This window comes from Mya arenaria, chromosome 4 (assembly GCF_026914265.1).
Source record: "Mya arenaria isolate MELC-2E11 chromosome 4, ASM2691426v1".
Lineage (NCBI taxonomy): Eukaryota > Metazoa > Mollusca > Bivalvia > Myida > Myidae > Mya > Mya arenaria.
Window position 1 is genome coordinate 21,427,590 of NC_069125.1, and position 16,903 is coordinate 21,444,492.

Genomic DNA, 16,903 nt, shown 5'->3' on the forward strand with positions numbered 1-16,903 from the left:
ATTTTCCTTAAACAGTTAAAACGTGTATGTTCATAAAACTTGCAAAACGTTTGATATATAATCAAAGCACTGAACAACTTTAGAAGCGATTGAAAGGGGCATGCATTGTCAGGGGCGTAGCCAGCGTTACGCACTTACGCATATGCGTAACATTATTTTGAAAAATGAAAGGTCGAGGGCTAAGCTAAGAATTGATATCAGAATAAAAGGAAGAGCAGCCAAAGAAAACGCACAAAGTCAAAAGTAAAAATTACTCATTGCACTAAATCAAAATAGACCCCACTAAAAACAGTGAAACCATGCCGCACTATGGTCACAGTTGAGATGTGCTCCACACAAACGACAAACAATATATACAATTTTTAAAACTTTCAAGGTATATTTTTAATTTATCAAACTGAACAGACATGCATAAAGCTTGTCTAAGTTTAATATTCTTAGTAAATAAAAGAAATGCAAAGCTATTCTCAAACTTTTGCGTAATTTTTTAAGCCAGTTTAAATTATTTAAACATGGAAACGTAACTTGCGTATCACTTGGTTGTGGTACTGAAGGCTGCAACCATTCGCCTTATTCCAGAAGACCATAATGCTTTGCGACAAAGGTGACTTCCGGTTTATTTCCGCATTCAATTTCCTAGTTATCGATACGAGTGAAAGGAAGAGCATAATTGGCAAAATAGATTGATAGGTGAGTAAAACATGTTAGGAACATCAGTTTATACATGTTTCTATAAATTTCTACCGTTTTTGTAAATGTCAATGAAGTTTTCGACGTTTATACCCAACTTCAGTACACATTTAAGTGGGTGGGATAAAATAACAAAAGATTTTCATAGTAGTTCTCAAAGACTTCAAATACATATTGATTGTTATGAAGTATGCATTAAATTGTAGTTTGTTGAGTTTGTTATTAAATTAAATGAATAATATTTTGCAATTAGTGTGATATTGTTAAAATATGCAACTTTAAAGCAGTCAAGTAAATGAAGCTTAAAGCATAATGTGATTAAGAAGGGCATTTAAATACTGACTGCTGTGCTGTATATGAAAATATACAGATCTTAGAATAACAGCTTATAAATAATGTACTAGTAAATTGTAACTATTTAAATATCTGACTGATATTAAAGCTGCACTCTCACAAATTAAACTTGTTGACAACTGTTTTATTTTTTGTCTTCGAACGAGTCAATTTATGCAAACCTGCAAGAAAACCAGTAATATAAGACTGCTGACAAAACATCAAACCGCAGATTTTCATATTTAAGTAAAAAAAATATTTTAATGCATTTTTCTTAAACCGTTAGTAACGCTTTTAAAATTAGCCATAAAATAATAATTTTCAAATGGATATGAAAATCGGGGATCTGATTTTCTTGTCAGCAGGCTTATATCACTGGTTTGCAGCTTTAACAGCCTCTTTAGAGTCTTTTAAATTTTTATTTTTCTGGCTTACTTGGATGATGATAAAACTATTTAATTTCAGAGATGTCCATTCTGGATGTTTGAGTCCGTCAAGTTGATGCTCAACAGGAGTAGGTATATCAGTGGTTTTGCAAGATATTTTTGTGCAAAACACAAGAGACTGTATTCGGTTCAAGAACAGAGATAAAGTAAATGAAGTGTGTCAATATGAATGAAAACTTTCCTTGACTGCAAGGACTAAAGAAATGCACACAAGTGACATAGATTTAAATGTTTGATACAAAAAGAAAACGTTTAGAACTGAAAATTATGACACAGGATGTGAAACAACACTTCATAGCCGATAACAGTCGAACAAGAGATTTTTCAAAAAGAAGCAAGATGTTTTTTTAACCCTTGGCAAATGAACCTTTAAAGGGATTATTGCATACCAAGGAAAATTTATTGTTTTTGAATTATATAATGTTTAATGTTATTATTAAATTGTAAAAAATACCGTTTTTATTAATATGATTGTCTATGATCTGTTTATTCCAATGACTGTTTAACTCCCATGGTTAATATTAAAAAGACATAAAATCGAATTAACGTTTGTGGGCAATAACTAGCCACCCGGTTAACTTAGTTTGTAGGAGCGCTATGCTAGTATACCGGCAGTCCTTGGTTCGAGCTTTTTCCTATCATGCTATTTTAGTATTGTTATCGTCAATAAGCCCAGGTGTCGTCAGCGTACTGTATGCCAAATATTTTCTTGGCACAAATTCAAACAGCCTTGAGATTTAAATGAAACTTGGTACACATGCAAATTTTCAGAAACAGTAGGCTCATGTCCAGCAAGATCATACATAAAATTTCAAGACTTGAATGATTAAATACATCTGCTGCTATGTATTAACATTTTTAAGATTGTTCATCATTGTAAACGCAGTGCTCAAGTTTAAAGCTGCATTCTCACAGACTGACCGTTTTGACATAAAAAATAAATGTCTGACAACAAGTGATATAAGATTGCTGATAGAAGATCAGGAAACATTTTTACATATCTTTGTTTGAAAATTGATATTTATGGTTAGAAGCGTTACTAACGCTTTAAGAAAATGGAGTCTTTTGACAGTGTTTCAAACAACTGAGGTCAGTTCTATTGTGAATCATTTTATATGATTGACTGAACTGAAGGCAATGATACCAAAATCCGTTAATCTGTGAGATTGCAGTTTTAAAGGTGCAGGTCCCTCAAGATCAGTTGGCAGGAGATCTCATCAAATTTAATGAAGAATCATACATTCAATGATGCAATTCAACTTATTCATTTTGATGAGAATCATCATACAATGAACCACCATGAGCTCTGATTTTTTTTATGACAAATTTATCATTTCTGTAGAAAATGGCTGATACTATCATACAAATTATAGCAAAACAAACAAAAAATGGTTGTACAGAATTAATATTTATTTAAATATCTATAAAAAGAGTTGTTCATAGAATAAAACATTTTGATGCACATTGTAAATGTAAAACATAACTTAAGTACAAGGACATAAAACAATATTTAATTATATATATTTATATGATTATTGAATAATAATATCTCTTATGATAATAATAATAATTATAAGTATTAAATACTAAGCACTTAACATATTATTCATGTATGAATATCAATGATAACAGTCAAACAACAGTTTAACCAACAAAAGAGATCCAACAATTACTAGCAATAGGAATCCAACCAATATGACCTGACAACCTACAGTAGCGGTTCAATCATCACTTCATTGCAGTCAAATCAGGCACAAGTAGATATCCATCCATTAAATGCAGTCCAATCAACTCTTGTGGTCAAACCAACACTTCTTGTCCATCCATTAAAAGTTGTTCAACCAAAACTTGTAAATCAACCGATTATAGCTGTCTGATAAACAATAGCTGTCTATCCAACAGTGATTCAAATAACACTAGTTGTCCATCACACATTCTGTCCAACAAACAGTCCAAACAACACTGGTGGTCCAACCAACACTTCCAGTCCAACCATTTATAATTGTTCAACCAACACGTATGGTCCATCCAATATAGCGGTCCAGTAAGCAATAGATGCCCAACCAACAATAGTGTTTCAACAGGCACTAGCTGTCCATCACGTTGCTACCAATCTAGCAGCCCTACCAATTGTAGTGATGTTCTTCATTGAAAGTAATGATCTTAGAAGATAACATCAGCATATTTGAATCATATCTGTAAAGAAAGGAATGGAACATAAAAAGTATATTTTTTATAAATAAAGTAGGTTTCTTGCAGACTTATATATGGATGGGTTTTAAGACAATCTGGACCCCGATTTAATTCCAGGCCTGGGTGTATGCGACTATTCCAGTGGCCATCATAATATTTAAACATAACTAACTAGTAACAAATCATTCAGAATACTACACAGGTGACAGCATGACATAATTACTCTGTCTAAGTAAAATGTTTATTACAAAGTAATAAAATACACAGAGCAGTATAAATATCATAATTTATATTGATGATGATTTATATATGTTCATTCATAAGACTATTACATACAGTTGTTATACCTGGTAATGTACATACAGATTCCTCATTATAGATTATGACTGTCAGATAGTAAAACAGACTAATGTATTATTTGTGTTAATTTAAAACAAAAATGTTTTATAATAGATGAGAATTATTTGTTGTTAATAATTCTTCAATAAGAATAGTAACCGCAGTCTAATCTGAACCATCTACCCCACCCACCAGAACTAACTGTCCAGGTAAACAGTCAAGGGATTTATAACTCATGACATTCAAATAATATCACAATAATGTAATATAAACTCATTAAAATGACAAATCTAATAAAAATAAATAAATTATAACAAACCTGGAATTAAAATTAGTCCGTATTTATCGCTGTTATTATACTTCGTTATAATCCAGAAATAAACCGGAAGTCACCCTGCCGCAAAGGATTATGGTCTATTGGAAAGTCGAGAATGTCCATGGCTGCCCAAAGATTTGACCGAAGTTTGAACCACCCGTCTCTGGAAAGGTGGCAACCATCTGAACTGAAGTGTTTTGCCTTCGCCTCTGCTGACCAAAATCCCTTGAAGCGCCATAGATATGCACGACCAGGAAAACGGATATGAAGATTGATGTTATGTTGTATATTCAAAGCATCCACTCGATCATTGAACCAATTAATGTCACCTGGTTAATGGGTTTGCACCGATGGTGGACATCGATGTAACACTTGGCATACTACGACCTGTGTAATGTTCAAAATATTAAGTGCACTATCAACTATACCACATGTTTGACTTGTAATGCATTGCAAGGGTTTGTTAGAATTATATACGTCATTAGTGCCAATCCGGCGAAAAGTCGCCAACTGTTTCAATTTTAGTTTCGAGAACGGCTGTCCCAGGAAAGCCATCCGCCATAAGCCGTCCGTGTAAACCGAAATGAAAGTTAAGCGAATCCTTTTAAAAGTCGAGTTACGAAAGAATGTCCAAAAAATTGAACTTTCATGGGCGCAGCCATATTGAATCGGTTATGTCCTGACACACATGTAGTTCGAAGACGCTTACATCCACTGTCTGAGTAATCCGTTTTCTAAATAACGCTTACCGTACAATATATCACAAAGTTGAAAGGCATCGGTAGGTTGCCGCCACTATATTTCATTCCAGAATTGAGACGAAGCAATTCCTATTAATAATGCGTTAAGTATAGACCTTCGCACCCAATAATATCGGTAAAATTATGCAAAATATTTTGCTCAAAATTCGCAAGCACGTATCTCTGAAGATTTTTTCTAGAATGGCTGAAGCGAGAGGCTAGCGATAGGCCGATACACACCACGTGACCACTGGTCACGGCTATGACCGCTGATAAGCCACGCGCACACTTCCTGACCACTGGTCACGGCGTGGAACGCTGATAAGCCACGCTTAAGATGTAACCGGTTCAACCCGCAGAATTAGCTAGGGGTGATTCAGTTCAACCCGCAGATCCATAAAATATTTTATGCCGGAATAAAATTATATTTCTCAATTTGTCTCAGTAATTTCAGTCCAATATATTGAGCATGTAGCATAATGCATATGCATATTTAAAAAAAACTGATATAAATCTGTTCATTTTGTCAACGAGTGACAAAGGTTGAGGGCATTATTGAGATACATGTACATCAAACATACAAATAAATGAATAAATAGTATGTGGGTAATTCGATCCAGAGGCATTTGGTGTTGTAGAAAGAAGCCTTAAACATAAACCTAATTAATATGTCCAATGCATTTTGTTAGGATGCATTTTGGTTTAGCTGGCATACCCTGATAGTAAATTAAATACGCCTAAGTCAAGTTTGAAGTGTAGAGTAGATTTTACTAAAAATTCCTTAATGCTTTATCCGTGGCGGTGCATTGTATATGAAACCAAAGTTCAAGAAAAGTAACTTTTTGGCGTATTCCACATTTTAAGTAACCTATACTTCATGATCTCATTGAGAATCAACATTAAACTCTAAACATTTTCGCGAAGGAAATTATGAGCGAGCATATACTATATTTAGATTATGTTTTACAATTACATGACTATACTCACAAAACGTTGGAGGCCGAAAGCCATTCAACGCTTTAAGCGCTTTGAATATAGTTTAAGGCGCCCTATGTACACATGTCTGATAACCTCATATTACTTTGAGATCATTTGAAAAGGTTTCATGGTGTATTTTTGTGTGTTTGATTAATAATTATGTTTGTGCTGCATTTTGCTATGCTTATTCGTTATATTGGCCAAAGGCTAGAAGATCTTATGTAAAGGCGCGGTGTCCGTGTGTCTGTGCGTCCGTAAACAATTGCTTATGAACACGATAAATTATTTCAATCAAACATATACAGTAGTTATATATCCATGATAGCTCGGTTCCTGTCGAAAACCAGCCATATCCGCCTTGGCATGACTGGATTATGACGCTGGAAATTGTCAAAATTGCTAAATTGAGCTAAGGAACACAATAGAGCCTCCAATTATTATCTGATATTCACTAAACATATACAATGGTTAGATATTGACTTAATCACGGTTACTTTCAAATCCATCCAGAGCCATGACTAGATTATGGCCCCTTTAAATTGGCAAAATTGCTATTAAAGAGCTGGTAAACTGAAAAGTGCCTACAGTTTTTATTTGATCTTCACCAAACTTCGACAGTAGTAAGATATCCATGACGTCCTTTCGAAAAAGATATACCATGCATGATTATTGACCTTGAAATCGGCAACATTTCAGTAATTAATAGAGCCTTCATATTCACATGGCATGTTTTAATTTACAAAACTGTCAAGGCGGCGCCCATTAACTAACATGAAATGTTCCAAGTGAACTATCAGTATGTTACCTAATACCAACACGTATATGCTCAGAATAGAAAATGACCAAACGAACAATGCTAGTAAAACACAGGCCCTTGTGGGCTTTTTGTTTCATGATGTTCACCAAACTTGGGCAGTAGTAAGATATCCTTTTCGTAAAACAGCCAGATGCGTCCATGCATAATTGTATTATGGCTCTTGAAATTGTCGAAATTGCTATCATACAGCTTGTAATCACAATAAAGCACCCATTTCTTATCTGATACTCACCTAACTTAGACAGTAGTTGGATATTAATGAAAGAACCAGCCAGATCCGCATATGAATGGGTAATGGGCTTAGAATTTGACAAAAATGTTTTAATTGAGCTTGTGAACGCAATAGAGCCTCTATTTATTAACCAATGTGTTCTAAAGTCATACGGTAGTAAGATACTGACTCAATTATTTCGGGAATAATGAAAACAAATGATATGAACATATATTTTATTTTGGCCGAAAAAAGGCTGCATAATTATAACACACATATGATACAGAACAATAGCAGCCCAATCACCCTTAAATCGGGGAAATATTAATTAAAACACAATACATTTAATTACAAATAAAAGATAAAATTACAATATAATACAATGCATGAAGGGCGGGAGGGAGGGTAACAATATTCGACGACCGTTCCCGCGACTTAAATTCTAACAATGAATGTGAGCGCCAAATTAAGGAAATCAAGAGAAGAATTACCGAAAAGGAATTAAAGGTACTAGAGGTACAAGAGTTATCTCCCTTATAATTAAGATTTTTGAAGCAAAAATTGCAAATTACGCTTAGTTTCTTTCGAAAACCAGCTAGATCCGTCCATGCATTCCTGGATTATAGTCCTTGTCAAAATAGCTATAATTGAGCTTGTAATCACAATAGAGCTCCTTTTCTTATCTGATCTTTACCAAATTTAGATGGTAGTTGACCATTGATAAGACCTCGGTCCCATATAACATAAAGTCTAGATAATAAAAAAAACACACAGCGAAAACTAGATTTCTTAAGATGCAAATGTTACGACCGAATTAAATACATGCAACGAAAACAAAAACGTGAACTATAATAGATGGAGAATTTTCAAAATACGTAATACGTTTTTTGGTGATTAATGGAAAATCATGCATTTTTATATAGCTGATAATTCGTGTTTTAATTAACTACTAGTAATATACATATGGTTACCAATATCCGAAGGCTTCCAAATTTTGCTTTGCCTCGTTTTTCTTCATCGACTACTGAGTATGCATGGAATAACCATAGTATATCAGTTTTATGAAGAAGAAAAAAACAACATTTACATATGGGTGTCAATGTTTGCATTGGTTGTCATAGTGATTAAACACATTTTGCATGAAGTATACCTTATTGTCAAAACTCCGTCGGTTTTAATGCCATTTCTATCATCCCTTAGGTCAAAAGATTTTTCGTTTTCATGAACAGAATAAACGCAACCTCTGAAATAAATGCAGCACAATACTAGTTTTACTCATCAATAACACCGCCAAGTTTATACACGTATATTTGGTCACGCTTGGTGTTGTACTTTTTGTGAACTTTATTTTACGATTTCCTTCATAAACATAATTTTGCATCGCAGAAATTCTCTGAATGATATATGTTCGATTTTTAGATATGCTTTTTCGTTAAGGACAAGTTTCAAATATCCGTGTTATCATTATCAAGTTATATAAACTATATGGTCGTCTGGAGCGCCCATTCCAAATTTGTACTGAAATGTCTCAAAAAGAACATCACCAACGTCAGGTAATACCATATAACAACCGGAATCAAGTGTCGTATGGGGCTAGGTCTAATTCAGTTAGCGTTTCTTGTGTCAATTTCTTAGTAGTCGTTTACATTTTTGGTCACATGATATATTTGCTCTCTCACAGTGTACTAGTAAAATGTTTCGTTATATTACTAAAAACATTAATAACAATAACAAGAACATTTTTTCAATAACTCTTTTAAAGGGAACTCGTTTCAAGCAATGTCTTAACATTGTTTATGGCAAGTATCAATTTAAGATAAAAAAAAATCATATTTTCCTAGAAACGAGTTATCTTTGCTCATGACCTTACTAAGATTTCTATAAGGCGCTGAAACAATACCGCGGTAATTACGAGAGCGTTTGAAGTTTCGTCTACTCCCACTAATCGCGAAGGAGATCGTATAGTTTTGTCAAAGGCCTTATGGAATTAGTATAGCATACACAAAAAATATGCCGTCAAAACATGTTTTGTTTTCTTCTGAGTTCGGGACTTAATACATATTAAATACAAACGCTCAAAACTGCTTAAGGATTCATCGCCATGATAAAAATAATAGTTGTTCAGGTATGTATGTTCTCAATATTAATTTTCAAGAAAGTTAGTTAAACGAAGAGTTACTTTAGTATGGCAATGAAAATACGCGTTCCAGTGGTTTTAGTTTTCTGTTGAAATTGGTTTTCTAAATTATTGTAATTGATTAAACAGAAAGAAATGCTTTCCTGCTATTTTAGAAATATGACCGACCATGTTTTAGTATTATAAAGAAGTAAATTCATAAAATAATATGTTTTTGATGCCAATATATATAGAAGAGAAATAGGGAACATGATATATTTGCTCTCTCACAGTGTACTAGTAAAATGTTTCGTTATATTACTAAAAACATTAATAACAATAACAAGAACATTTTTTCAATAACTCTTTTAAAGGGAACTCGTTTCAAGCAATGTCTTAACATTGTTTATGGCAAGTATCAATTTAAGATAAAAAAAAATCATATTTTCCTAGAAACGAGTTATCTTTGCTCATGACCTTACTAAGATTTCTATAAGGCGCTGAAACAATACCGCGGTAATTACGAGAGCGTTTGAAGTTTCGTCTACTCCCACTAATCGCGAAGGAGATCGTATAGTTTTGTCAAAGGCCTTATGGAATTAGTATAGCATACACAAAAAATATGCCGTCAAAACATGTTTTGTTTTCTTCTGAGTTCGGGACTTAATACATATTAAATACAAACGCTCAAAACTGCTTAAGGATTCATCGCCATGATAAAAATAATAGTTGTTCAGGTATGTATGTTCTCAATATTAATTTTCAAGAAAGTTAGTTAAACGAAGAGTTACTTTAGTATGGCAATGAAAATACGCGTTCCAGTGGTTTTAGTTTTCTGTTGAAATTGGTTTTCTAAATTATTGTAATTGATTAAACAGAAAGAAATGCTTTCCTGCTATTTTAGAAATATGACCGACCATGTTTTAGTATTATAAAGAAGTAAATTCATAAAATAATATGTTTTTGATGCCAATATATATAGAAGAGAAATAGGGAACATATTCAATTTAAATTATCAGGAGCGATGAATTACATACTATTTTGAATTTGTATTATTGTTTCATTTAAGAATGAATGTTTTCATGAATGTTTTAATAACTGTTCTAACTTGTTAATATCGTTAAAACCACCAATATAGAGTATGACAAAAACCTGGTGATCAAGCCGAATAGTACCATAGATAATCAGATAGCAGAATAGTACCATAGTTATTCAAATATCCTTTAATTAAGATCCTTTAAACTTGACGATGCTGTGTTCAGACAAAAACTATTCTAAGGGATGAAAGTGGTCTAGTGAAACAGGGGCCTCTTTAAAATGGACACACTTCTGATTAATTTTGTAAGCAATGACAAAATGAGTTTGCATATAGCTACTGACATGTACATCAATCTGTATCCACACCGGTTTATGTTATACTATCGTCGGATATCCCCGGTACTCGATTACGCTAATTGATATAGTGTAAGCGGAATTTGTACCGTCTTTTATATATTAGCGATTGTACCAGGGATCAATTTCGTTGATCGGTAAAAATACTCTATTAGTGGTGGAATAATTGTGGGAAAATCACACACTCCATTATACAGTATTTATAGCACAATCAACTCATATTTGGAATTGATAAAATTGGCCTGAATATATTAGTTACCCCCCAGAGACTGATTGTTTCATGTATTTAGGTCTATAGCTTATAATTAATAAATTAAAGCCAGTCTACCCAGGTACATCTGGCCACACAAAATTGATGTTCAACGGAATGATAACACCAATTGTTCAGAAATTGCGAATTAAAACTGAATAAAAACGAGTATTTAGCGACCGCACCTATTTTTCACCAAACATTAAAATTACCCAAAATATTTCCTTGGAAAATCGAGAACTAGCATCTTAAAATCGATATAAATCGGGGGTTTTAAACTTACGACATCCCGAAATGGTCGTTTCATGGTTGACCGTAACCTTTTGGAATGTTTGAATACCATTGACCATACGTCACCGTGCTGTACGTCTAAATTGCGTCAACGGTGCAGGTAACTAGATGCGTATATGGAGTCGGAATGGGAAAGGCTGGACCCTTCTAACGTCGTCCATGTGATTGATGAAGTGGTGGAAGAGTGATGGTATGGGGCGGGATTTCACATAGTGGGAAATCAGTGATGAAAACAATACGTGTGAAAACCGAGATATATATATATATGAAAATGGGAACATGACAGTCTAGATTAAAAAAAAAAAACAATTTTGTTTATTTTGAATCAATCGAGCCACTTGATAGGACAGCAATCTGCAGCAACATCTATGGCATGGCAAGACCGAAATTCACCATTTCATCTTATTTCGTTTTCTTTCTGTTTTGCGTTTCGAGTTTTCTCAAAAAGGTTTTAAAATACCACTATAATAGTTGTAAACATATGCCGAACACTGGAAAGTCACTAAAATATTAAAAACTCAAACATACTTTTGGAATAACACGTTGCCTTTGAAATAATTCAATCGATTTAAGACAAACCCATTTTAATTTAAAATGCAAAACGCTCCTGTTTGACATTTAGGAATTCCAAGGAATAAATTTGTTATCCGTAAGTGTAGTCTAAAAGGTAATCAATGACTTTCGTAAATAATTAATAAAAATTCATGAGTATGATTTTCAAAGTGCGACGAGCTATTTTGGAAACAACTCATTAAATGGGATCCTTAAGAGTAATACGGTTTTGGAGCCACATTTTAACAGAATTATCCACCGTCTGATAGCAACGTGTCACTTGTTTCGGTACACTCAATAAATATAGTGTAATTAGACTATATGGTCCTCAAACAGTAATTATAACAGTGTCATCAGTTTTGCTATTTTTCTTAAAAAGTTCAAATGCCGTCTTGACCATTGATAGTAAAAAGTACATATACTCATTTTAGCTTTCTTTTTTTCTCCGAAGCATTTGATAAAGGTCCAGGCCGTTTAAATTTGCAAAAACAAAACAAAAAGAGTTCACAGTTAACACTAATATGATTTTTTAATTTACCGTCAAGATTACACTAAATATTTTTAGATGTTTTAAACAGGAGCAACACAGCTTAAAACAGAATAGTATGAATATCAGCTTTGGTTCTAGAACGAACCTTGAACTCAAATGAATTACTTAAAAATTAAGATAACATAAATATAATTATACATACTAGTATATGAATTTAGAGGATTTAATCTTGTATACGTCTTAATGTGTGTGCTGTTCTTTTCTTTTAAGGACAAGTGAAAGTACTAGTTATTACTAATCACCTTAGGGTTTGCCAATTTGGCATGTGTCTTTATTTTGGCATTGTTTATAATATATCGTTCACCTGATTTTCTCCTTGTTTCTTATTTTTATTTAGCATAAAACACAGAAAATGAATTATGCACCAATACGGACACATATGCGTTTTTTTATAAGATTCGATCCATTAGACGTAAAAAATGGTTTGCGGTTTCCCGACCGACCTTATTTTCTAATCCTACGTTCTGTACGCCACAGTTATGGAGAGCGGTCGTATAAACCCCTTTTACAGAATCATATAAACAGGTTAACTACATTCTCTAACAATCCTACTGAAGAAACCTTGATTCGGGTAACATTTTGATGGCACACACAGTTTAAATATAATGTATTTTGCATTTGTATTGAATATTTGAAGTCCATTGCTTTAATATAGATTATAAATATAAACGTTAGTGCAATCAATTTTATTCACTCCTGCGTCATTGCATGTTTACATTATATCGATGGATGTGCTCGTTTGTGACCTGAGAATAGTTATGCCTTTGCATCGAAACTACTTAATGTTCAGCATACCCTTGCGCATAATAATTTCTATACAAGCGGCCTTCTATTATCTTTTAATATCAAATACACAGGCCGGAAGATAATTATGTAGTATTGATACAACTGTAGATGTTACAACAAAGCATCCCGCGTCTTGCTGTATACATAATATATATAATGCCCTACTTTGTACTGCGTAGTTAACTGTTTGGTGTGTGAGCATGTTCGGTCGTACACCAGTAACGCATTTCAGATACACGGTCTACAGAAAAAAGTGTATATTGAAAGCATATACAACGCAATTATTTTGATATCGAAGAGTTAGAAAATAATGCAATATAAATAGCAAAACACGAAAAAAAAAAAAGCAAAATAAACGCGTATTGAATAAAAATAAATACATGTTTATATCTATGTTTACATTTTGGCCGCGGTCGGGACTCTAGATACTATCGGTTAAAAATAGAATCTTGGTCATGGGTTCGGACAGGTTTATTCAGACTGTGTCGCATCAAGCCATTTATTTGTGTAAGTATATACTAACAACCTTTAACCATTTCTAAATGCATATCATACACTTTAACAAGAAAGATCATTGATGCAAAGCATCATAGGGCGCCATCATCATCATCATCTTATTAGAATTATAATAACACGCACGTGTAATCTTGAAGTAATTATAATTAGTGTTTCTTTCATGATCGACAAAGGGCAGTATAATCTTAAAAGTGCACGCCCGTACTGCGACACACTGAAATATCTGACATGTTACCTGTAATGCATAGGACTTCAAAAGTTTAGGTCTCCGCAAGATATCGTGGCTTTGACTCAAGTTATCAAACTGGGCACCAGTATGGGTTTCTAATCCTGAAACGGACTTGAGTGTGATTTTAAAAGAAGTTTGTTAAAATAAATAAGTATAAAGTAATGAAACTGAGAATCGTGTGCTGATGTTTGTATACTATATAATAGGTTTTACGAAGAATTTTCCTTCCGGAATGTACTATTTTACGATATGGGTATAAAGATATGGGTCTACACTATTATTCTGCAAATAGTTGTTGCAGTTATGTTAAACTGAACAGTAACTCATTGTATATACACTAATATTCTTTTTTTAATAATTGAACACCTATTTTGTAGACCAAACCTAAAGCTGAATTTGAAGGAAAATCCAAGCCACCACGAAGAGCAGGATCAGACATGGTTCTAAGAGAAGATAAACCAAGACAAATGTAAAAGACAATCATTTTCTGTAGATTTGTATTCGAAATATTGAAGTTATTCAATTAAAAGTAACGATTTTGAAATACCATGTTTATAACTAAGTGGAAACATTACATTGTATAATGCACCAGTCAATTGTAACAACACCGAAAGTCAAAGTTCCTGCTATTCCGCGGACCTGGGGATGATTATGCGGGGAATAGCTGGGACTTTGGCTTTCGGTCTAGCCAATCCCAGGTAAAATCTCCGCCAAGCGGGAACAAACTATTTGTAAAATCCCCGCCAAATGCCCCCACACTCCAGGGACATCCTAGGGAAGGCCCATTCCCCGCTAGTTTCGGTGCGAATACAAAACCACCGCATTCACTTGACACTGCTGGGCCACCTGGAGGTTAAAAACAAGGCCCATTTCTTCCGCTTTCCCCGGTATACCCCCTGACCTGGGGGGGGGGGGTGTTCACAATTGACTGGTGCATAATATACCATTGATTAAAACAAGGTTAAGATCACATTACTGAAGACAATATTTTTGTCCAAATCAAGCCATTGGCAATTGAAAACACTCAATAGTACATTACCTCAACCGATTAAGAGAATTCTATGCCATCTGACTGAGTCAGACTGACCGATTCACTTAACGATTAATTGAATTAATTTCCATTTATTACAGGTCATACTTGATGGTGTTTAGAATATGGTCTTGTCTACAAAGGCGCTTTTGATACCTTACATACCACGTCGAAAGGCATCGGCCTGTACAAATGTTTACCTGGTCTTTGGATTGCACTACCAAACAACGGATTTTGAAGGAATTCTTCAGGTCTGATAGTACCATTAGAGTACTGGTTTCTACAATGGCATTTGCTATGGTGGTCGGTATTAATGACATCAGGCTAGTTCTGCATTGGGATGAACTCGTTTATGTTTCGCGAGCCGGTCAAGACGGTGGCCATTTTGGCCGCCATCATATATCCATATGTCAGGTCTCGGATGGCCACCCTATGTTATTAGGGCTTTGCTTCTACTTTTATCGTGGCCAAAGTTCTCAGAGGAAAGACACTACGATTATATTCCTGCATGGAGGTCCTGCAGCGACAAAGTGTGCATTTTGTGCATGAACTGTCCTTACCCAGACAGAATGGACTCAGTTAAGAGACTGCTTGTTTGATAAAGTTAAAGCGCATGTGAATACTTACCTGCTTAAGATACACGTGTCACGTTCCTACACCATGCGCTTTTTATCTTTTGAAGAAATGTATGACACAATATCCAATTGTTTGTTAAAATAATCAGCATTATTTTTATTATAAGAACACTATTAAAATGGAGAATGATTCAAGTAATGTGTTTACAATATATGCAATGTAAATACAATACCAATGTCAAAAGAAATATGGGTTAAAAACTTGATTTTGGTATGTTATCAATGTTTAAATCTGAATATTTTGTTTGTAATATGCAAATTTGTCAAAACACGCTGAAATATGTTGTTTTGTATTCAATATTGTCCTGAGGATCCCGACTTCGAAGAGCGATGATATGTATACCGATATTTAGCCATATAAATAAATATCATGATACAAACTGCATGTGGATATTTTTCGTTGATGAGTGCATTCGCAAAAAGGCAGGTTAAAGAAAAAATACCGAGACAGTTTCACAGGCGAAAAAAAAAATGAAATAAACTGTCTTGGTGTTCATTAATAACATTAATGTCCATTGATAAGATGGCAGCATGTTTATGCAATGCTCGTGAAAATTTATGAAATTTGTGAATAATTGACTAAACTGACAATGGGGAACAGTATTGACCAGTGGAGGATTAAAATAAGATGTTTTTCTCAACCTAAGATGTCAATTTTTCGTCTAAATGTGTTGTATGTTTCTGTTGGACGTAAATGGAGATTGACGTTTTACATAACATGTTTGGTGGCGTTGTTACCCGTTTGTGGAGACGTTGAAAGGATTCCGGGGCCTCCTAAAGCTGACGGTTCCCGTAAATCTACTTCAGCAAGAAGCCAGGCAGCCACCTGTATGTTCAGAGTGACCAAGCCAGACGGACCCCTTACGCCGGACCCGGGTCGGGCGGGGCCCAGATAGCCCATGGTCCTGTTACGCGCCAAATGTCCATATCCTCATTTATAGCGCCACCTAGTCAACCTAGACAGCAAGCTTCGCCCTCACAGGGCCATGGTCTGAACCATGGTCTGTTACCGTGCAAAAACTAAGAAATTTTCACAAAACAACCTTAAATTTGGGTGAAGAAGCGGACCAGATTGACATCGATCCAATGATACAATTTTGTTCGCTTTAAGGATTGTCAATCTATACTTAATTGTGCTACAAATGTTCTTAAATCTAATCCAGATTCTAATTGCTTGGTTCAACAAGACTACTCTGATCGTGTGAAACGACTTCGTAAACTACTGGGTGAGCGTATGATTCGTGAACGCAACAATGGTCATTATGCTTTTGTTCGGTTTGATAAACTATTTGTGAATGCTAGTATTTACAAATATGACGAAAAACTCTGAGCAGATTGTTTATATCGGCAAGCGAACGAGACCACGTGCAGACGCACCACGTGGGCATGGGAACTACCGCATCGATGATGGACGGCGATTGGTCGGAAGTCAGCGCGGGCCCGGTAACATTGACAATGGTCAGTCACATGACGTAAACCAACCAATCGAGGGC